Here is a 24,869-nt window from a genome sequence, read left to right as displayed (position 1 = left end):
TTGTGTCGCCAGGCTGGAGTGCAGTGGTGTGGTCTCGGCTCACTGCAACCTCTGCCTCCCAGCCTCCTGAGTAGCTGGAACTACAGGCACGTGCCACCACACGCAGCTTATTTTTGCATATTTTTAGTGGAGATAGGGTTTCACCATGTTGGCCAGGATGGTCTTGATCTCTTAACCTCGTGATCTGCTTGTCTTGGCCTCCCGAAGTGCTGGGATTACAGGCGTGAGCCACTGTGCCTTGCCCCAAATTCTTGTAGTATATTGTGGGAATGGCGAATTAAAATAAGAGACTCTAGCCAGGTATGCACCTTCTCAAAGCTATGGAACATACGGGCTTAAAGAGATTGTTATGACTTCATTCCCCTGAGTTGGGTTGAACACATGGGTGCAAAGTCTCTGGAGCCTCTCAGGGTTCTTAGTTGTCTGGAAAGCATGTTCTTATTTGATCTTTACGAAGAACCCTTTTAGTTTTTGCCACCCCCATATCAAAGTAGTGCCACAAAAGTCAACTGTAGGAACACAATAAAGGAAGTTCATATGGCTTCTCAAAGGAAATGGTAAATTAGAGCCCTCATTTATTTGTTGATGAAATATTTATTGAGTGCCTACAATGTTACAGATGTTCTTGTTCACTGCCTTGGATGGGGACTCCGTAGTTCATGTCTAGTGGAGAGAAATGGAAATGTTCATAGTTAGTTACAATCTCTTAGATATTAGATATTGAGGTGTGCACAGAGAACTATGGGTGCTTAAGGGAGGATCCACCTACGTATGTGTTAGTGTGTGTATACATGTGTATTGCAAAGAATGTCAGTGATGGTTAGAGAAGATTCCTGTGAAATTTAATACTATTAATGGAACTTTGAAAGAATGAGTGGGAGTTAGCCAGGGCAGTATAGTAGAAAGGGTATTTATGCTAGAAAAGAGCATTTGCAATGATAGAGAAATATAGGAGAACATGGCTCATCTGAGGAAGGTCGAGCAGCTTAGTCTGATTGGAGTTTAAGGTTTAGTGGGGAAGAGTGGAGACGTGTGAGGTTTGAGAGTTTTGCCAGATTATGAAGGTTCTGTTAGGCCACGTAGGGGCTAATGAATGGACCATCACAGAGGTTTAAACAGGAGAATGCTATAATCAGATCTGATGTTAAGAAATATCACTTTTGTAAGGTAATGAATGAATCAAAAAGCAGCAGAATGATCAGCAATAGTAATAATTGAAAACACTTGGTAATGTTCAATGCCAGTCTTTTTCAGCCTGCTTTTTAGGCACTAACTCATGTAATCCTCACAACAATTTTATTCTTGAGTACTATTATTATTTCTGTCTTACAGATAAAGAAATGGAGACACAGAGCTATAAAGCAATTTTTCCAGGTTTACTCAGATAATGAATGGTAAAATAACAACTCAAATCCAACAGGCTGGCTGTCCATGTTCTTACCATTATGTTAGACTCCCTTTCAATAACTACAGCATTTATTGAGCGCTTTCACTATACCAGGCAATGTTCTAAGCATGTTACAAGCAAAAGCTAATATGCTAGAACCACACCATGAAGTAAGTACTGTTAATATTAATATTCCCATTTTATAGATGATATAACTAAGGAGAGAGGTTAAATAATTTGTCTAATATTACTTACATAGTAAGTAGCAGAGGTTGAATTCAGACTTGGTAGTCTGAAATAAGAACCTGAGCTCTTCACCTCTATATTGTATAGATGTGGGTAGACTATCTATGGGTGTGTTAAAATAATCAAGGCAGAAGTCATGGTGGCCTGAACTAACAGAGTGATAGTAGAAATAAGGGATATAAATCCAAGGTATATTAAGAAAGTAAATTTTGGGGAATCTTAAATGACTATTGGAAGAATAGTGGGGAGTGAAAGTAAGATATTAAAGATGACCTGAATGATGAAGCCTAACACGTAGGGTCCTGTATTATTGTCTATTGTTGCATAACAAATCGACCCCAAATTTAGCAGCTTAAAACAACAAATATTTATTACTTTGCAGTTTCCATGGGTCAGGAATCTGGGTTAGGCTTAGCTGAGTGCCTCTGTCTCAAGGTGTTTTATTATATTGCAGTCCAGTTGTCAACTATGTCTGTGGTCTCATCTGAAGGATTATCTTGCAGAGGACCCTCTTGCAAGCTCACTCACATGCATTTTGTCAGGCCTCTGTCCCTTGTCACATGGACCTTCAGTATGATGGCTGGCTTCTCCAGAATGAGCAATCCAAGAGATAGAAGCCACAGTCCTTTTATAGGCTAATCTCAGAAGTGACGTCATATCACATCTGTGGTATTCCAGTTATTAGAAGGGAGTTTGTATTAGTCTGTTTTCACACTGCTGATAAAGACATACCTGAGACTAGGAAGAAAAAAGATGTTTAATTGAACTTACAGTTCCACATGACTGGGGAGGCCTCAGAATCATGGCAGGAGGTGAAAGGCACTTCTTACATGGTGGTGGCAAGAGAAAATGAGAAAGATGCAAAAGTGGAAGCCCCTGATAAAACCATCAGATCTCATGGGACTTGTTCACTACCACAAGAACAGTCTGGGGAAAACCGCCCCCATTATTCAAATTACCCCCAGCAGATCCCTCCTACAACATGTGGGAATTATGGAAGTACAATTTAAGATGAGATTTGGGTGGGGACACAGAGGCAAACTATATCAGAGTTAGTAAGTCCCATTGACCCTCATGAAGAGGAGATTACTCAAGGACATGAATACTATAGAGATCAGTGGGATTCATCTTTAAGACCACCTATCAAAGTCTTTATTCCATGGCATCCCTTTCTTAGGACACCATAATACCCTGTTTGAAAACCACTTATTTAAATGATGGGCAGAGAAATCAGAGCTCAAAATGGAAACTGGGACATAAGAAACTGCAGAGGCAAGAGAGAAGCCAGAAGGGGCTTCCAAAAACCACTAAAGTTTTGGGAAATAATGTCAAATACTATACTAATATCAGAAGCCACCCCTGAGAGTGTCATTGGTAATCTAGGCAGGGCAATTGCATTACCATAGGGGAGTGGAAGGAGATTACTGTGGATAAGGAGTAAAAATAGTGAGAACAGGTGACTTTTTCAAAAGAATCCTGCTGTGATGAAAGAAGAGTGTGTGCTAGATAGAGGCGATCTGTGCTTAAAAGAGACTTTAAAAAGAAAGAGATGCAACATACAAAACGCTTTCTGATGATAAGGTGACTCTGTAGGATAACTAACAAAGAAGAAAAAAAAGCCATGTGGAATGTGATACTGCAGTCCTTCATCCCTTGGCCAAGGCCTCTGCTGTCACCTATGCAAGTTGCAGAGGAGCAAAACATGGAATCTATGCCATGGACTAATGTGAAGATAAAGATTTGAAAAGAAAGTCCAAAGGGAAACTCAGAAAAATGTTTTCTGTCAATTTATTTCTGCTTCTGATAATATGTTAAAATGTCCTGATATGTTGTATTGCTGTGCTATAACACAGTGTTCATTCTGAACATTTGGATCTTTTACCCACGTGACATTTTTGTTAGGGAGATAATGCTCACCCTAATGCATCAAATGTAATTGTGATAGTGAAGTAAGTGCTAGGAAACACACATTTCTTTGAATCTTCTTCCAATTCATGTTTGTCCCCCCTTTTTAATCTTCTGCCCTAATACGATGTCTCCTGAGTTCTCTTAGTTAAATGTAATATCACTGTGTTTCCCAGGGAGGCAGTTCTACTGTAGTGGTTAATGTCACAGGATCTGGAATTAGATTACCTGGCTTCAATTTCCAGCACTTACATTGATTATTACGTGACCTTGGGCAGACTCTGTAACTGCTCTGTGCCTCAATTTTATCACTTGAAAAATGGTAAACACTTCACCACCTGCAAAATGATAAAATCTTTCTTACTGGGATTGTTATGAACATGAATAAAGTACTAGCAATTGGAAAAATGCCTAGCATATAGGAAACTCTCAACAAATGTTAGGTTCCATCAGCAGCATCATCATCATCATCCTATTGCTTCCACCTGAAACCTTCATTATCATTGACCCTTTCCTTTTCAGCTTCATCCTTCCATGTCTTATTGACTATTCAGTCTGTGCTCCATTTGAAGTAGCCAGTATACTTGTGGGGTTTTTTTTTTTTTTTAATTATACTTTAAGTTCTAGGGTACATGTGCACAATGTGCAGGTTTGTTACATATGTATACATGTGCCATGTTGGTGTGCTGCACCCATTAACTCGTCATTTACATTAGGTATATTTCCTAATGCTATCCCTCCCCACCCCTCCCCACAATAGGACCCGGTGTGTGATGATCCCCTTCCTGTGTCCAAGTGATCTCATTGTTCAATTCCCACCTATGAGTGAGAACATGTGGTATTTGGTTTTCTGTTCTTGCAATAGTTTGCTGAGAATGATGGTTTCCAGCTGCATCCTTTTGTATGGCTGCATAGTATTCCATGGTGTATATGTGCCACATTTTCTTCATCCAGTCTGTCACTGATGGACATTTGGGTTGATTCCAAGTCTTTGCTATTGTGAATAGTGCCACAGTAAACATATGTGTGCATGTGTCTTTATAGCAGCATGACTTATAATCCTTTGGGCATATCCCCAGTAATGGGATGGCTGGGTCAAATGCTATTTCAAGTTCTGGATCCTTGAGGAATTGCCACACTGTTTTCCACAATGGTTGAACTAGTTTACAGTCCCACCAACAGTGTAAAAGTGTTCCTATTTCCCCACATCCTCTCCAGCACCTGTTGTTTCCTGATTTTTTAATGATTGCTATTCTAACTGGTGTGAGATGGTATCTCATTGTAGTATTTATTTGCATTTCTCTGATGGCAAGTGATGATTTTTTCGTGTGTCTGTTGGCTGTATAAATGTCTTCTTTTGAGAAGTGTCTGTTCACATCCTTTGCCCACTCTGGGTTTTTGTTTTCTTCTTGTAAATTTGGTTGAGTTCTTTATAGGTTCTGGATATTAGCCCTTTGTCAGATGAGTAGATTGCAAAAATTTTCTCCCATTCTGTAGGTTCCGATTCACTCTGATGGTAGTTTCTTTTGCTGTGCAGAAGCTCTTTAGCTTAATTAGATCCCATTTGTTAATTTTGAGTTTCTTAGTCCTGAGTTCTAGTTTGATTGCACTGTGGTCTGAGAAACAGTTTGTTATAATTTCTGTTCCTTTACATTTGCTGAGGATCGCTTTACTTCGAACTAAGTGGTCAGTTTTGGAGTAAGTGCTATGTGGTGCTGAGAAGAACGTATTTTCTGTTGATTTGGAGTGGAGAATTCTGTACACGTCTATTAGGTCCACTTGGTGCAGAGTTGAATTCAATTCCTGGATATCCTTGTTAACTTTTTGTCTCGTTGATCTGTCTAATGTTGACAGTGGGGTATTAAAGTCTCCCATTATTTTTGTATGGGAGTCTAAGTCTCTTTGTAAGTCTCTAGGGACTTGCTTTATGCATCTGGGTGCTCCTGTATTGGGTGCATATATATTTAGGATAGTTAGCTCTTCCTGATGAATTGATCCCTTTACCATTATGTAATGGCCTTCTTTGTCTCTTTTGATCTTTGATGGTTTAAAGTCTGTTTTATCAGAGACTAGAATTGCAACCCCTGCTTTTTTTTATTTTCCATTTGCTTGGTAGATTTTCCTCCATCCCTTTATTTTGAGCCTACATGTGTCTGTGCATGTGAGATGGGTCTCCTGAATACAGCAAACTGATGGGTCTTGACTCTTTATCCAATTTGCCAGTCTGTGTCTTTTAATTGGACCATTTAGTCCATTTACATTTAAGGTCAATATTGTTATGTGTGAACTTGATCCTGTCATTATGATATTAGCTGGTTATTTTGCTCGCTAGTTGATGCAGTTTCTTCCTAGCATCGATAGACTTTACATTTTGACATGTTTTTGCAATGGCTGGTACCAGTTGTTCCTTTCCATGTTTAGTGCTTCCTTCAGGATCTCTTGTAGGGGAGGCCTGGTGGTGACAAAAATCTCTAAGCATTTGCTTGTCTGTAAAGGATTTTATTTCTCTTTTACTTATGAAACATAGTTTGGCTGGATATGAAATTCTGGGTTGAAAATTCTTTTCTTTAAGAATGTTGAATATTGGCCTCTTCTGTCTTGGAGAGTTTCTGCTGAGAGATCTGCTGTTAGTCTGATAGGCTTCCCTTTGTGTGTAACCCGACCTTTCTCTCTGGCTGCCCTTAACATTTTTTCCTTCATTTCAACTGTGGTGAATCTGACAGTTACGTGTCTTGGAGTTGCTCTTCTCGAGGAGTATCTTTGTGGTGTTCTCTGTATTTCCTGAATTTGAATGTTGGCCTGCCTTACTAGGTTGGGGAAGTTCTCCTGGATGATGTCCTGCAGAATGTTTTCCAACTTGGTTCCATTCTCCCCGTCACTTTCAGGCACACCAATCAGATGTAGATTTAGTCGTTTCACATAATCCCATATTTCTTGGAGGCTTTGTTCATTTCTTTTTACTCTTTTTTCTCTACACTTCTCTTCTTGCTTCATTTCATTCATTTGATCTTCAATCGCTGATACTCTTTCTTCCAGTTGATCGAGTCGGTTACTGAAACTTGTGCATTTGTCATGTAATTCTCATGTTACGGTTTTCATCTCTATCAATTCTTTTAAGGTCTTCTCTGCATTGATTATTCTAGTTATCCATTCATCCATTCTTTTCTCAAGGTTTTTAGTTTCTTTGCGCTGGTTACATAGTTCCTCCTTTAGCTCTGAGAAGTTTGATCAACTGAAGCCTTCTTCTCTCAACTCGTCAAAGTCATTCTCCATCCAGCTTTGTTCCATTGCTGGTGATGAACTGCATTCCTTTGGAGAAGGAGATGCACTCTGATTTTTTGAATTTCCAGCTTTTCTGCACTGCTTTTTCCCCATCTTTATGGTTTTATCTGCCTTTGGTCTTTGATGATGGTGACATACTGATGGGGTTTTAGTGTGGGTGTCCTTTCTGTTTGTTTGTTTTCCTTCTAACAGTCAGGAACCTCAGCTGTCAGTCTGTTGGAATTTGCTTGAGGTCCACTCCAGACCCTGTTTGCCTGGGTATCAGCAGCGGAGGCTGCAGAAGATAGAATATTGCTGAACAGCGAGTGTTGCTGTCTGATTCTTGCTCTGGAAACTTCGTCATATGGGTGTACCCCACCGTGTGAGGTGTGCAGTGTTGGTCTGCACCTAGTGGTGGATGTCTCCCAGTTAGGCTACTCAGGGGTCAGGTACCCACTTGAGCAGGCAGTCTGTCCGTTCTCAGATCTCAACCTCTGTGCTGGGAGATCCACTGCTCTCTTCGAAACTGTCAGACAGGGGCAATTACCTCTGCTCAGGTTTCTGCTGCTTTTTGTTTAGCAATACCCTGTCCCCAGAGGAGGAGTCTACAGAGGCAGGCTGGCCTCCTTAAGCTGTGGTGGGCTCCACCCAATTCGAACTTCCAGGTGGCTTTTTTTTACCTACTTAAGCCTCAGCAATGGCGGGTGCCCCTCCCCCAGCCTCGCTGCCACCTTGCAGTTAGATCTCAGACTGCTGTGCTAGCAATGAGGGAGTCTCCGTGGGTGTGGGACCCTCTGTGCCAGGTGTGGTATATAATCTCCTGGTGTGCCATTTGCTAAGACCCTTGGTAAAGCGCAGTATTAGGGTGGGAGTTACCCAATTTTCCAGGTGTCCTCTCAATTTCCTTTGGCTAGGAAAAGGAATTCCCTTCCCCCTTGCACTTCCCAGGTGAGGCAATGCCTCACCCTGCTTCAGCTCTCGCTGGTCGGGCTGCACCCACGGACCAGCACCAACTGTCCGACATGCCCCAGTGAGATGAACCCGGTACCTCAGTTGAAAATGCAGAAATCACCTGTCTTCTGTGTCACTCACACTGGGAGCTGGAGGCTGGAGCTGTTCCTATTCCTACTTGTCTTTACCGGGAAATTTTATTAGAGATATTAGACACAAAATTTGCCTGATTGAAGTTGTAACAGTTAGGTTATTCCACCACTGGCCTCAAATACGGTAAAGGACATTGATTACTCTATTGAGTTAATCAGTGTTTCCCTAAAACTTATGACCACTTGGAACCTCAGAACTGAGAATGTGATCTTATTTGTAAATTGGGTCTTTGCAGTTGGAATTAGTTAAGATGAATCCATACTGAAATAAGGTAAGCCCCAATCCAATGACCGGTGTCCTGATAAGAGAAAACAGATATACAGAGACAGTAGCAGAAGGAAGATAGCCATGTGAAGAAGAAGACAGGAATTTGAGCAATTCAACTACAAGCCAAGGAATGCTAGGAATTGCCATCTAGAAAGAGGAAAGAAAGAATGCTTTTCTATAACCTTCAGAGATATGGCCCTGCCAACACCTTGCTTTTGGAATTATGGTCTTCCGAACAGCAGAAGAAAAATTCCTGTTGCTTATAGTCAACCAGTTTGTATTAATTTGTTGCAGCATGAAAGGGAAACTAATATAGTTACTAATAGACTTTCACAAAGTACTTAGCACAGCACACAGTGACTCCCATGATCTGACCTTTTGTGCTTTGACCAGACTATGTTTAGGCTTCTTGTTCATCATTTATGCTGTTTTCTCAGTTCTGTGCATCTGCACTACCCTCCTACTCCATGTATGAAGCTGCTACTCCTACTTCAAGGCTCTAATGAGACCTGAATCATCCTAATCAGAATTATTTCTTCACTCTGTCTTTTATAGTATGTTGCTGCTACCTCTATCATATGTCTTGTGTCTTTTTGCTTTGTGTTATAGATATTTGTTTAGATATCTGTCTCTCCAGTCTAAAGTTCTTTACATCAGGATCTGTGTCTTTTAAAGATTCTCTGTATCAGTAATGAGTGCAGTGATTGTTTACTGGAGTTCATAACATGTTTGTTAAATAAATGAGTGAGTGAGAGACTGAATCAAACTGGTGAATACCTAATACTCATGACTAGGTTAGTAGATAGGTATACCTTCTCTCCCTATCAATCAATAGCAGTGAATCTAAAAAGCTCACCATTAGAGATTCATTATTTCATATTATTGTGGACTAATTATCTCTTGAGAAGCCACAGGTCTGGAAAGAATAACTGTTAAATCCAGGATATTTTCCTGAGAATACATTTATCAACTCAGAGAGAAAGAGAAAATGAAAGAACTGGGTCACAAGGAAAAAAAGGAAGGCAAAATGAGCTTTGAAATGAACCTCTGTGCAAGGCTTGGACACAACTCAGGAGCAAGAAAAGGGCCTCCAATTCGATTTTATTTTAAAATCACATTTTAATATGGAAGGCAGGCAATGATGCTTAGTCATTGCATAATTGTTGCTATTTGACAAGTAGCCCTTTTGTGTATATCCTATTGCAGGGAGAGGAGAGGAGGTGGATATGTGAATGAATGATAACAGAAAAAGGTTTTGTAGGCTTCCAGGTTCAGGTCTACTGCTTCTGTCTGTATTCTAGTTGTGGCTTCCGTCTGTATTTTAGGTCCTCCAAGGAAACCATTTATTACAGCAGCCATATTCTGTAAAATCAATTATTTCTCCAAGTCCTGTTTATCCTAATTTCACCTCCTGTTTTGTGGGAAGGACCTCTCTGGCTAGATACTGCAGTTATTTGTGTTTGCTGAGGCAGAGAGAGTGCTTCTGCAGCTGACTAGAAGTGGTGGGACTCTCTCTTCTCCAGGAGGTAATGCAGCAGCAGGCCTTCTGTAGAGGCTCTGTGACTAAAAAAGCAGTTCGTCTGGAAACCTCAAGAGAGTACTTGGAGAACCTGGGGTATTAGCCATTATGTCTGGCCCCCTCAGGCAGTACTTGGAATTCATCCTTCCCAAATATGTCTACCAATATACTTCCTGGGACATGGTGCAAATTTATTCACATGCCCATTTTCAGGCTTATTTCAAAATCTTTTTAAATTATTTATGTTTTAATTATACTTTATTACTTTTTAACTAAAAATGTCATTTCCCTTGGGTGAAGAACCCAATGCAATATGAGAAATTTCAAAGAAGCTAAAACAAAAATACAAAAAAAAAAAAAAAAAAAAAAAAAAAAAAACCTGTATTGGGGACAGCATTTTAAGAAAGGCACAGCATGCTATTTAGGACCTGCTCTAATCTGTGAGATAAAATGCCACACAGTAATTTGTGCTTCGCTGGAGCTCAGAGATCAAGTTTGAAGCTGTCACAAAAGGTACTTTTTGGGGGGGAAAAAAAAAAAGATTTCTAGGAGCTTTTCTTGATCAATTAATTTCTGGCAATATCCATCCAGCAGTTTGTTGTTGTTGTTGGAAAAAAAAAACCAAAAAACAAAAAACAACAGCTTTTATTCTTTTCCTCTGGTATTGTGATTAAATCCAAATGATGTCTTAGCAGATCTTTACTCCCACAACTTCAGAGCTATCATTGCAACTACAGTGATTTTATGAAGGGAAGGAAATTCTACCAGTTCCTGTAGCATCAGTCAAAATAAGTTATTTCAAAGGAAAGCAGTGTCTTCAGTGGCTTAACAAGTTCAGTGAATCAGAAATTTTTCCCTTTGTTTCTGGCTGAAATCTCATTTTTGGCCAAATATTCCCCCCCGACCCTCGCCATAAAAAAGGAGGTTCTTATTGCCAGGTTTTTAGCAGGGGAAATGATCTTTTGCAAGAAGTTGTGGAGCTCTGGTTCAGAAGATCTAGCTGAGAGACTTTTCCCCCTCAGCTCCAAAAATATGTTAACTCTGTAATCTCTGGCTTTTGTCTTTGATGTGAAATTTTTGAGGTTTTCTTATAGGTATTTCTTCATATTAATTCTCTGTGGGCAAAACATAACTTTGAGTTGATGTTAATTTGGGTGGTAAGGTGTTATGAATATTTTTCACTGGTGTGGCTCTTTAAAGACTTCTGTAAAAAGTTTGATCATTGGCCGGACGTGGTGGCACATGCCTGTAATCCCAGAACTTTGGGGGGCAGAGGCGGGTGGATCACCTGAGGTCAGGAGTCCAGCCTGACCAACATGGAGAAACCTCATCTCTACTAAATACAAAACATTTGCTGGGTGTGGTGGTGCATGTAATCCCAGCTACTTGGGAGGATGAGGCAGGAGAATCGCTTGAACCTGGAAACAGAGTTTGCAGTGAGCTGAGATCACGCCATTGCACTCCAGCCTGGGCAATAAGAGCAAAACTCAGTCTAAACAAAAAAAAAAAAAAAAAGGGATCATTAGCAAACACCTGGTATAGTTGTAAAGCTACTCTACTAGGTGCAGGGCATGACCAAGAGGCATCAGCTCCCATGTCTGTCACTCACTGATTACCTCACTGAGGATGGACTTGGAAAAGACCTTCATTCCTTAGAACTTTGTTAAATTATTTTGTAAAGTGCTGAAATTGGACCAAAAGTGATTTCCCTAATTGCTCTGTGGAACACTGTGATCACTGACATCCTAACACGTGCTCTGCACAACACACAAATACTAAAATAAAGCAAAGCAAAAAAATTCTCATAGTCAAACAGGTGTGATAAATGTTTCCTAATACATTCCTCTCTTGAAGACCTATGTTTCCTATTAGCATTTTGAAGCCTTATACATTTACATAGTAAAGAAACTTGTGTAAATCTGTATTCTTCAAACTTAACTGACCATTGTATAAGTCAGTATAGGCTAGGCTATGGTGAAATAAAAAAACACATGAAAATCTCATCAGATTAAAATAAGAAAGTTTCCCCCTACCCATTATATGTCTAACATAGTTTAACTACTATGGAGAAGAGCTCTTTTTTTCATAGCTACTTAGGGATACCAGCTGGTGGAGTAGACACCATAATGAAACTTGCAGGTCATTTTGCTAGTAAGAAAAGAAGTTTAGGGGAGTCTCAAACCAGTCTTTAAAGGTTACCTCCCAAATATGAGGCATCTCATTTCCACACACAACTCATTGGTCAGAACTAGTCACATGACTGTGGTCTAATAAGAGGGAGAAAGATAGGAAGAGCCTAGAGGACAGAAAAATTGGATGGCGATGAACAGGACTAATGACTACAACTGTGGAACTCTTTATTATTGTAAAAGCTAAAACTAGCTTGTAGAATTACATCCTGGAAAACTGCAGCAGATGAGTTTCCAGCCCTTCCAGCTCTGAAAGTCTGCAATTTTATGATCCAATTACACAAAACATTTTCCCCTTTGTAAGTTAGTGAGTGTGCTTCTCCAGGAGAAACCAGTTTTTCTTATTTTGAAAAATTGTGGTAAAATATGTATAACATAAAAGAACACACCTTATTTTATAAGCTAAAGTGTTATATCAGATGAACCTTTGAATTGACTGAAAGAACTTTTAGGAGAGCTGGTTCATATCAAAGCATATCTTCACATCAGTCACTGCACAGAAACCACTTATGTTTTATGTCCAATTGCATACTTTTAGATTAACAGAGAAAAATGAGGGTTGTGTGAGACTAAATCCCATTGAAGACCAGAATCTATGCAATTATCTCTTGGGTGGGTTCAGGGACAATTTGTGAGCCTTTGCTTAGGGGCCTCTCTTCTATCCACTTTCTGTTGCCTGTTAAATTTCCAAATATAAGAGGAAAATGATTTTAAGTTAAGTTTCCAAATATAAGAGGAAATATAAGAGGAAATGATTTTAAGTTTCCAAATATAAGAGGAAAAATGATTCACCTGCTAGAAACGTAATATATATGTATTAGACAAACTGGCATCCTCTACATTTAAACTATGTGATTACATATGTGTGTGTGTGTGTGTGTGTGTGTATGTATGTATGTGTGTGTGTATATATATAGTTGACTATATATATTTAATTAATCTGAAGCCCCCTTCCCAGATCTCCCCACAAAAATGTCTCAGGTGCTGGGAATACAAATAGGTAATGTCCTCACCATCCTTTCTCCCTGTTATTCACCTACTTCTTGTGACTTTTATTTTTGAGCCATAAAATATCTTCATTTTCTAAAGAAATAGGAAAACTGCAGTCTTGCAGAAATGAAAAGCTTGTGTTTAGCATGGTTTAATTTTTTTAGTGTGGGGATACAATTTTTCATGTTTGGGTGAGCTGCTGGCTTGTCTCCAATAAGAGAAGTTCAATTTATCTACAGTTCATTCTGAACCACTGCCTAGTGGGGACCTTGGTGGCCAGGGCAGTATTTAATTTGTCCCAGAACAGCCTGAGGCTATGATAAATTCCCAACCTTCTACCTCTCTCCCCTTAATACACATGTGATTTGTTGACGTGTTTATATAACATTCTGGGAATAGAGGCTGATTTATAAACATTTTGTAATGCAAAATAGATTTGAGCACAGCACTGTGCAAGTCATGGTTTGTGAATTGCTAATAGGCCGCGAGTTTGGCTTAAATATACATCACATCCCGAGACATTAATCAATTCCTAGAGCTGAGTGAACACAAGGCTTGTCCTTCTGGGACACAAGATGCCTATTTTGAAGAAAGGAATTATAATAAGGAGCACATAGGCATTCTAGACCTTGAAGCTCTTAGCAGCAGCATGTCTTTTGTTTCATTTTTGAATGAAAAGCATTTGAAAAAAGAAGCTCGTGGTAGATTCAGTCTGACTTTTTTTTTAAAAAAAGGATAAATACAGTGGTTTTACATTTATATGAAATGTCCAATTGTTTGGCTATTTGTTGATTCCCAAATATTTGGTCCTTGAACAACATAATGAAAAACTCCTCTTCTATGTAAAATCTCTCCAAGGCTGAGCCCATCATGAAAAATTAATGGATTTATGAGTGGGAAAAAATGGAATCTTTTTTTTTTCTTTTCTCTTTGTGTTTTGTTGTTACATACTGCTAAAACACTGATGCTTTTTCTTGGTCTATGTTCCAGTATACCAGATTTTTTAAAAATTTCTGTTATATTAAAATACATTTGGCATTCTTGAAGATGCCATATTTACATTTGCAACACCTTTAAAGTGCTTTCTCATATATCCTTTAGTGATCTGTTCAGAAGTATGTGAAAAATCTTATGCACCCTGGTATCGTCTGCATTTTAAAGATGTGATAACAGATTTAGAGTTTAAATTACTAGTCAAGGATATTTAGCTAGGAAGTGGTGGAACTGGGATAGAAAATCAGGTATTTGCATTACTAGTTTAGGGCTCTCCCTGATTGTGGTAATTGTTAATGCAATTATTTCCTTGGTTATATATTTTAGATTTTTTTAAATAAAGTGATTCCTCGGGCTTTAAAACTAGTAATGATCTCTCCAATAAAAGTATGTTGCAAAAAATGAAAGTACATTACTAAAATTTAAAAAAAAGTTATAGAGTACACACTGTATTAAATCTAGAGAATTTGAGAAATTTTGAATTTCCCTTTGGTGTCTTTGTTCCAAGGTCCAATGTTCTGGCTAGTTGAGGCCTGACCCAGGGGTGGGAACATTCAGAATTTCTCTATGAAAATCTGTTTTGGGGAACACTTACCTTGCATGCTAGTTGTTTTCTTCCATATGAAGGGAACTAACTCAGTGAATCTGCAGACCTTAGTCTATCTCTTGGGGGACACATCAGGTGATAGCAGGCCCCCATTTCTTCCTTCATCCATTCTTTTAATACATTAGTTCATTTGTTCATTGTCCTCCTTCCCTCCCTTATTCCTTCCCATTCTTTCTTTATTCCCTTCTTTCCCTGTCCCCTCCCACTTCTTATATTTATTCTATTAACATCTTTCTGACATTTTTCTTGCATGTTGGGTTACTTCAATCTAGAGAAGGAGGAGGAGTGACTTATCTGCTTAGTACATTTGAAAAGAGTGAACAGGGTATAGGTGTGCTCAGCTCTCCTACTTTCATCTAGTTTTTGAAATAATCTTCCTGCTCTGCTCCTCCAAGGCTAGGCTCTTCACCTGTGAGGGACAGGAAGGGGGGGCTTATCCTAGTTCCCTGAGGCTGAGATTAGATTGGTAAGTCTGCCTAATTCCCAGATACACACATCAACTGGCCCTCCTCAGCTTTTATCTGTCAAAATGAGATATATGGGCAACCACCTGTCACTCCTTGGCCTTATTTTTTTAATTTGTTTAAATCCCGGGGAAATTACAGACGTGCCATTTATTGAGCAGGCTTAAACATGTTAATAGCTGTAAACCCAGCATTTGGATATCTTGTGAACTATATATTCATTTTTAACTTTGGAGCATTTTCTAGACAAATGTATTTCAAAAGCCTGCAATATAGGTAGTAATAATAATAATTGCAGCTGACATCGATACTGTGGTAAATACTTTACTTGTTTTATCTCATTGAATATTCATTATACGAGTTTTGATGAATCATGTATTATCTTCAGCCTTCAGATAAACAACTGAGATTTGAGTCTTGTATCTTCTCTGAATTAAAATATTTCCCTTTATTGATAAAGCAGCATAAAAATGGTACTGTCTAAAGCCGAAAAGGATAATTGGATGGGGAAGGATTCTATGCTGTGACCTCAGGATTGAAACTCTCATTGCAAAAAATATAACTGAGAAAATTATTGCAGTGAAAGAGATCTGACCTAACTGACTCCATCTTCCTTCTAACCTCCAAGCTATCCTCATTCATTCCTGCATATAGGCCAAACTGACTTTGGAAGGAACTTAGTTAATAGTTTAACTTTGAAGCAAAGATAGTAACTGCCCTTTGCCAAAACAAACCCCCTGCCTGCCTAGGGACTAGACTGCCTGTGTAGGACTAACAGAATAGCTACAAGATTAGAAATTATGGTTTAGGAGTCATGGAGCTGAAGGCTGAAAGATTCTGAGCTTCCTCAAATTGTTCCTCAGGATAGCATCACTATTACAAAACCTAAGATCAGTGCTTGAGATATTTTGCACACCCCACACTTAGTGGATCAGCTGGCACCAACCAAATCAATAAACAGGTTCTTCTGTTCTTGCCACCACCTAGGAACTGACTCAGTGCAGGAGGATAGCTTCCACTCCCTATGATTTCATCTTTGATATGACCAATTAGCGGAGTCTCGCTCTGTCGCCCGGACTGGAGTGCAGTGGCCGGATCTCAGCTCACTGCAAGCTCCGCCTCCCGGGTTTACGCCATTCTCCTGCCTCAGCCTCCCGAGTAGGTGGGACTACAGGCGCCCGCCACCTCGCCCGGCTAGTTTTTTTTGTATTTTTAGTAGAGACGGGGTTTCACCGTGTTAGCCAGGATGGTCTCGATCTCCTGACCTCGTGATCCGCCCGTCTCGGCCTCCCAAAGTGCTGGGATTACAGGCTTGAGCCACCGCGCCCAGCCAGCACTCCCCACTTTCCAACCCCCTACCCACCAAATTGTACTTAACAACTTCATCCCCAAATTTTCGGAGAGATTGATTTGAGTAATAACTCCATCTCCCACGTGCCGTGGCCAGCCTCATGTCAGTTAAACTCTTTATTTACTGAAATGCTGTGGTCTTTACTTGTGCAGCAGGCAGGAAGAACCTATTGGGCAGTTACAAGTTCCCACTTTAGAAATAAATAACTTATTCCCCAGGCTGTTGTCAAGCTCTGGCTGTCACCCTTCAGCTGTTAACCCTCTTGGGGACAGGCAGCAGGCAGCAGGCAGTAGGCAGTAGTTTGCTCATTCATACTTGCTCTAGACAATGGAGGCCCATTGAAAGCTTTTGCACAAAACTTGTTTGTTCTCCATGACACCGCAGGGCATTTTGCCTACACCATTATTTCCCTTCTTTTACTTTCAGGCCTTCCTTTCATTCATTATTTCTGCTGTAACAAAATACCTGACATGGGGTAATATATAAACAACAGAAATTTATTTCTTACACTTCTGGAGATGGGGAAGTCTATAATCAAAGTGCCAGCACCTTGAGATTCTAATAGAGTCAAGTTTCTCTGCTTCTAAGATGTTACTTTGTTGCTGCGTCTTCTGGAGATTAAACACTGTGTCCTTATATGGCAAAAAAAAAAAAAAAAAAAAAAAAAAAATAAACCCTGCTGAACCCACTCTCTCTAGGCTTTTGTAAGGAACCTAGTTCCTTCCATGAGGGCTTCCCCCTCATGACTTAATCATCTCTTAAAGGCCTCTCCTCTTAATGCTATCACATTGGCCATTACATTTTATCACATGAATTTTGGGGGACAAATCAGATCATAGCAGGCCCCAGTTTCTCCCTTCATCCATTCTTTTATACATTCATTCATTTGTTCATTGTCCTCTTTCCTTCCTTTCTGCCCTTCCATTCTTTACTTCCTTCCCTTCCCTCTCTCTCCCCTCCCATTTCTTCTACCTATCCTATTAACATCTTTCTGACATTTTTCTTGCCCGTTACTGAAGCCTTGATCTGGATCACTGGCTCTTCCCCCTTCTGCTTTGACTGTCTCAACAACTGCAATTTTGTCTCCTGGTAAATTAAACTCAAGTAATTGCTGGCAGAAAAGCAGCTCTTAAATGACCGTGTAAGTTATTTCTCACTGGGGCTCTTGTCCCCCCTCACGTTTATGAGATAATTGGAAATAAATCTGTGAGCATTAAAAAAAGGGAGTGAAAAGATACTAAGATAATTTTATACCAGAATCCATTAGAATCTCTTAGAACTTTTAACTTCTGTACCTGAATATGTGGCTAAATTTCTTCACTACTGCTTATATGTTAAATAATAGTCTTCTGGGATAGATGTTTGAGAATGAAGTATAAGCCATATAGAAAAATGTTGTAGACTCAGATTTAACTGTCACAATACATCGTAATTCATAAACAGTAAATATTTAATTACTTGACATTGTCAGAAAATGATATATTCTGCTTAATCAAAACTGCTGTTTACTAAAGCATGCTAAATACTCTAGATATACATTATCAATTTCAAAGACAAATATTAAACTTTTTACTGAAGTAAATAAATTTTTTGATTATTCAAAATGTTTTATCTCTAGATTCAGACTGGTTGGTTTAGGAGCCCAGCACTATCGCATCTTGGAGTGAATATCAAACTTTCTAAGCTTCATGTATCTCATCTACAAAATGGGGAATATGATAATTTCTAACCTCATGGAATTATGGTACAAACTAAATAGAAATAATTTACATCACATACTTGGAATGGCTTCAGAGCATATAATAGGTGTGGTGAATTTCAAAGTGGAGCTTAGTTCGCATTCCATTGACAGCTGCTACACTTAGTGATTTACTTCCAGTGAATAGGCTATGGAAGTTTTCATGATATGTCACTTCCTGTGCTAGTCATTTCCTGTGTCCTGGTTGCTCTCTTGGGTCATTTGCTCCAGGGAGAAACCAACTGTATGTAACTAGGGCACTTAGCTGCTGAATTGAGAGGCACATGTGGTGAGGAACTAAGGTCTTCAGTAAATAACCAGCAATGAACAGAATCCTGCCAACAACCATGTGAACGAGTTTATAAGCAGACCCTACAGATTTCACATGACTAAACTGTCATCATCTTGACGGCAACCTCATGAGAAACCCAGAGCTAGAACTATCCAGCTTGCCACTTCTGGGCTCATAACCCTCAAAAACTGTGAGAGTTAATACGTATTTGCTGCTTTATGTTTGGGCATTGTTTGTTATACAGCAGCAGATGATGATTAATGTAATAAGCACTTAAGATTTGTTAGTCATTATTATTATTCCTTCACTCTCAGTAGTTGTTTTGAGGCACCTGAGCACACCCAATCTTTTAATTCGAGTTCCATAAAGCTCCAGTTGGTTAAAGCTGGACAAATCCTTTTGTGTAAGTGCTTTGACCGGATTTTGAGGTGATTTCTAAATTTAGAACTAGCTATGAGTTAAATGCTCTCACTGTATAAAGAACAGCTTGATAACTTTACTTTCTAGAGCAGGATGATAATTTTAAAGAAATTGACAAAAGATACTACTGCTCAAGTTTCACTGATGTCCAAAATAAAGGGGTGAACATGTGTTCACCTGCTATATATAAGTACACTTCACATGCCATGAGTCTACTTATTCCTCTTGATCAAATGAGAGCCCCAAAGCTCAGAGAATGTAAATCAGTTTCTAAGATGCCACAGGAATAAGACCGCAGAATGAGGATTTGGACCTGGTTGTATCTGACTTCAAATCTGATGTTCTGGTTACCTTATGCCTCTGAGGAAGGAAAGATGGGATCAGAGCCCAGATTCAAATTGCATCAGGCAACTCTCTCATAGTTAGACTGTTCTGTTAATGAAGTAGGACCCGTAATCTTGTTTCTAGTAAAGGCCAATGGTTCTGCATGTCCCTGTGCGCACGCACACACACACACACACACACACACACACAATTACAGCTAGACATCACAGGCTTGATCCCAGTGAGACTTTTTCCAATGGTATGTGGAAGGTCTTGATGAAGAATAGAGGAGACCAGATGAGCATATGGATGACTCAGTACAACCTATCACATTGTTAGGAAATTCAATTTCAGGCCATACTTGCCTTGCTGAGAATGAGTCAGTTGTTCTTTCTCTTCTCTAATACTTCAAGGGTTTACCTGAACAAGGTTGTCATAGGAAATGGAAGAGCATAAAGAATAATGAAAACAGTCCAAGAACAGCATTTTGGCAGTCATCAAACATGGAGTTTAGTGTCATTTCACTATATTCTCCATGAAATAAGATTTTCCAAGAATATATATATTTTTAGCATACAAAGGGGTAAACTGATAGTCTGAACTTATAAATATGGGAGGAAAGGTGCTCTAAATCAGTTTTTAAATAGTGTAGACATTTTGAAGTTCTTTCTGTCTACTAAGGGATTTGAGTGATTCCTTTTCCTCTCTAACAAATGGCTTGGCATTTCTGCTGTATGGATTGTTGTTTATGTTCAAAGTAGGCATCTCAACCACTAATCACTTAAAAAAAAAAGGATTCTATCATATCTTACCAAGTCAATACTTGATAATAGTAAAGTTCCAGCTGCTGCCCAGTCATTAGAGGTCTGGTATCTAACCTCTGGAATATTATTTCTTAAAAGTAAACTCGGAGGCTGGGAAACATGGTCATGTAATTCTAGAAATGATAGCTAGTAACTTTATTTGGGTCAGCTTTACAGTCTTGAGGGAATGGAAGGCTACCACTCAAATGTCTCTTGGCCACTCATGGGTCAGTCTAACCATGGAATACTTTGTTTCAGCAATGACTAACTGTCTAAGAAAGGATGGCAAAGCTAGCTATTGACTGTATTTTAAACATCAGGAAACTTCTGGAGTTAGTTCCAGATGACCCATCCCTATTGGGAATCACAAAGAAGAAAACTTGGTAATAGACAGTTGAAAATACATGTATTATCCAAAGAACAGGGCATTTAGGAGAACTGAACATTCCCATTCTTATTTCTTGACTGAGAGACCTAGAAGCAGACTTTTGGTTTTGAAACAGAATCTGCCAGTTACTTGCCATGTGACCTTAGACAAGCCACTTCCCCTCTCTAAGGCTTCATACTCTCATCTGAAAATCAGAGTGATATTAATAATAATCTCAGAAGTCATCATGAGGTTTTAACAAAATTATATATGTAAAATGATTAAAATAATGCCAGATAGTTGCTACTCAGTCAAAAAAGCAGTTAATAGTAATAACATAATAGCAACATTAACAATTAGTGCTACAAAGCTGTACTTTGTAATTCATCAAACATTTGATGTGCTATAACTCACACCAAAGTTACACTTTGTTGTTACAAAGTTCACTTGCTTTTTGCATTTAGAATTACATATGACAAGTTTGTGTGTGTGTATGTTGTAGTGGTCGGGGTGATGATGGTGGAGAGGAATGCCTATATGCTGGCTATTATCTAGTCCCCTACCTGATGCTAATTTAAGAGGCCTTGAGGCAAGGATCTGTTGGCTCTTTATATCTGGCCCAGGCTGCCATGTATATCTGCTCAGGATCTACAACGACCACAGTTAGAAAGACTCTCAGTAATTCAATGGGAATTGAGAGTTGGCTCAAGTTTTACCATATTCTACTTCTCAGTTGCATTGGACATAGTATACCATCTACTTCCTGAAACACTTTTCACTTGGCTTTGGGGACATGTTGGCTTCGCTCCCTTGCTACCTCACTCATCACTCCTTCCCATTTCTCCTCATCATCTTAATCTCTTATTTTCAGAGTGTCCTGGGACTGTATTTGATATTTAGGCATTTATTCTCTTCTCTATCTGTAGTCACTCCGTGAGTAATATCATCCATTCTGAGATCTCGTAAAGCCATCTCTGTCCTAATCATTTTAAAATTTGTATCTCTAGCAACTTGTTCCTGAATTCCAGACTCTTACCCAGCAGCCTACTTGAAACATCCACTTGGATATTTGAGGGGCACTACAAACTTATCTTGTCCCAAACTAACCTCCTGAATTCCTTCCCTGCTCCTCCTGCACTCTTCCCTATTTCACTGAGTGCCAACTGTCTCCTTACCCTTTTGAGGCCACAAATACTGCAATGTTTAACTCCTTTTCTGCCTTACACTGCACATAAATAATCTATGGAAATTCTGTCAGCTCTGTCTTCAAAATATGAGTGGAATCCAACAGCCTCTCACCATTTCCATGGTTTCTTTCCAAGTCTAAGTTACCTGTAGTTTTATATGTAGATTATTATAATAACCTCTTAATTAACTTTACCTTCTTCACTGACCATATCTTGTCTATTTTCAAGTCAACAGCTACAGTGATCTTTCCAAGGGGTTGAATCTGAGTTTGTCACTCCTTTGTTTTAATTCCTCCAACAGTCTCTCAACACTCAAAGTCAAGCATTTACAATGGCCCACAGGGCCCTAGTGACCTATTTCTTCTACCTCAGCCTCTTTAACTTCATTTCTCATTCACTCTCTAATTCTGTTGCAATTTAACCTCTTTATCTTCTTTGAGCAAGTGGTCGTACTCTGACCCCACAGGCCCTTTGCACTTAGTGTCCCATCTGCCTGGGACACACACACACACACACACATTCTCTCTCTCTCTCTCACTGGATATACTGAATGAAATCATAGGTCCGTCTATCTTTCTACCTTTGCCCTGAACAATATTCTCTCTCTCTCCACATTAAACTGCTCTTAAACTTTTTCCTGCTACAGCATTTAAAACTGCTTGATTTTATAGAAAGATAGAATAAATATTCATTCACACATTCACATACATAGATGAGTTATAATTTATTTTCTCTACTTCTATCAGAATGTAAGCTACATAGATGGTATTTACATTTACATTTTGCTTATTGCTGTATTTCCAGATCTTAGAAAAAAATGCTTGACATGAAATAGGTATTTAATGAATATTTGTTGGATGAATACATGAATAAATTAAATCTTCATCAAGCTGAAATTATTCCTACCGGAGGCACTACTCTTGAAAACCTTACCAGTCACAGATTTTTCTCTCATTGCTAAGGACCTTAGACACTCAGTGTATCCTCCTAATTTTACAAGTGAGTATTCAGAGACCCAGAAATAAATAGTGGTTGTCTTAGGCCTTGGAGTAAGTAAGTAAAATATTAAGGTCCAGACTGTCAGTTTCTTAACTCTTACTCAGTATGGTGTTCTGTAGTCTTAAGACATGTCAGAAACCTCCAAAAGAAATTGTAGAGGGCCTAATATTGGTGATAATGTGAATATTATATCAACAGGAAGAAATCCAGGACTTGACAAGGACACTTGAAACACCAATAAGCAGCAGAGTTCACTGGAAAATTAGGGAAGGAAAAAAATAACAGATGCTGGTGACATTGTAGAGAAAAGGGAACAATTATACACCATCGGTGGGAATGTAAATTAGTTCAACCATAATGGAAAGCAGTGTGATGATTCCTCAAAGAGCTAAAAACAGAACTACCATTCAACCCAGCAATTCCTTTACTGTGGATATACCCAGAGGAATATAAATCATTCTACCATAAAGACACATGCATGCACATGTTCATTGCATCACTGTTCACAATGGCAAAGACATGGAATCAACCTAAATGTTCATCAATGACAGACTGGATAAAGAAAATGTGGGACATATATACCATGGAATACTATATAGCAAGATCTCACCTTTTGTGGGAATATAAATGGAGCTGGAGTCCATTATCCTTAGAAACCTAATGCAGGAACAGAAAACCAAATATCACATGTTCTTACTTATAAGTGGGAGTTTAGTGATGAGAACTCATGGACACAGAAAAAGGAACAACATACATTGGGGCCTACTTGAGGGTGGAGAGTAAGAGGAGGGAGAAGAACAGAAAAAAATAGCTATTCAGTACTAGGCTTAGTACCTGGGTGATGAAATAGTTTGTAAATTAACCCCTTTTACACAAGTTTATGTATATAACAAACCTGCACATGTACCCCTGAACCTAAAATAAAAGTTAAAAAACAAAAATAATAAAATGCAAAATGTGGTTCAAAACAGAAAGGTCATAGAGACTGAAGTAAGGTTTGTTCATTGGCAATTGGTTAATTTGTTCATAATCCACTGCTTATGCCAGTTCCTGTACTAGAGGCTGAAGGACACAGACAAGCTGTACTTACTGCACCAGGGGCTGACATTCTTTTCAGTTGAGTGAGTAGGAGATGTGGAGCAAGGTGTACTTGAGGACGATTTCACAGAAAAGGTGAGATTTGAATTAAGTCTCAGAAAATAAGTGGACCCCAATAGGTAGAGGAGGAGTGAAGAGGTGGAAAGATAGCGAGCAGCATGGGCAAAGTCATAGTGGTATGATAGTGCATATATTCAGGGACTAAACAGTAGCCAATAGGACAGGAGAGGAAGGCTAGTGGAAGGGGTAAGGAGGAGAGGGAGGACTGGGAAGATGGGCTGAGGCCAGATGGCGCATGGTGAATGGTATCTTAGAGCTTGAACCTCTAAACACCTTGCTGAAGGAGGGTCTCTCTCTCTCTTTCTCATTCTCTTCTCTTCTTTCTTCCTTTCTCTTCCTTCCTTCCTTCCTTCCTTCCTTCCTTCCTTCCTTCTTTCCTTCCTTCCTTTCTTTCAGTCATTTTTTGTTAAAACTCAAAAAGGCCTTTAATGCTATTCTGATACTCCCCCAACTTTCTTAGATACCAATTTTTCTATTATTTGCTTCTGGAGATTCTAAGCAAATTTTCAAGTGCTTCTATTATGAGGAAAATAATAAGATTTTTACATTAATATATGTGACAGGCACAGATGAAGTTTAGCAGGGCCCAAACCTGGTTTTAATGTACAATGTATAGGCATATTGTGAGAGAAGATTGTAAGAATAAAAATATATTGTGTATTGTACATTCCGATCTGTAATTCTTTTCAGAGAAAGGAATGTATAAATGTATTTATTTATATACCTAAGTCTTAATGCAGGGAACATTTTATTTATATTATAAAAATCCCAGGTGAGGAGCCAACAGAGTAATTTTAAAGTATCAAAGAGGAGTTTAGATGGTATAAATTACATTCAAGGAAAAGATAAGTATTAGATTTTTGTAGCATGATTCTCCTTTACATTACCATAAAATGAAGGAAAACAATAAAAACTCCCAGAAAGTTCTGAAAAGCCAGTGATTCTTTTTTTAAAAAAGTTGAGTGGTCTGTGTATATCACTGTGATTAATCAAAATGATACAATATTTATTTGCATTTGTCAGGCAAGGTGCTGGAATTTTCTTAGTAGATGTTAGTGAAGATAGGAACACAGTGTAGCAGCAGCACTGTCTCCTTCCTTTTAATTGACAAATAACTACAGAGAGAACAATCAGAAATTGGAAGAGAGCAGGGAAAGTAGATGAATTCTTCCCAGACGATGCAGGGACCCTGTTAATGGAATTCTGGTCACATAGTCTAGAGCTCAGACCTGCCTTGGCTTAATCAGCTTGCTGAACATTACAGTTGAGTATAGCCATGTTGATCCAAGTCTCTACAT

The 24,869-nt window shown here is 39.0% G+C and overlaps 1 long non-coding RNA gene across 1 annotated transcript in view; it reads right to left on the bottom strand.

The window, feature by feature from the left end:
* Positions 1–558: 558 nt before the first annotated feature.
* Positions 559–24,869, bottom strand: part of LOC111525868 — a 50,185-nt gene continuing 25,874 nt past the window's right edge. Inside the window, exon 4 of the long non-coding RNA XR_002726223.1 lies at positions 559–663. This is a non-coding gene — a long non-coding RNA (uncharacterized LOC111525868). The remainder of the gene's footprint in view (positions 664–24,869) is intronic.

Source organism: Piliocolobus tephrosceles, chromosome 13 (assembly GCF_002776525.5).
Source record: "Piliocolobus tephrosceles isolate RC106 chromosome 13, ASM277652v3, whole genome shotgun sequence".
Lineage (NCBI taxonomy): Eukaryota > Metazoa > Chordata > Mammalia > Primates > Cercopithecidae > Piliocolobus > Piliocolobus tephrosceles.
This window is presented reverse-complemented; position numbering and strand designations above follow the sequence as displayed.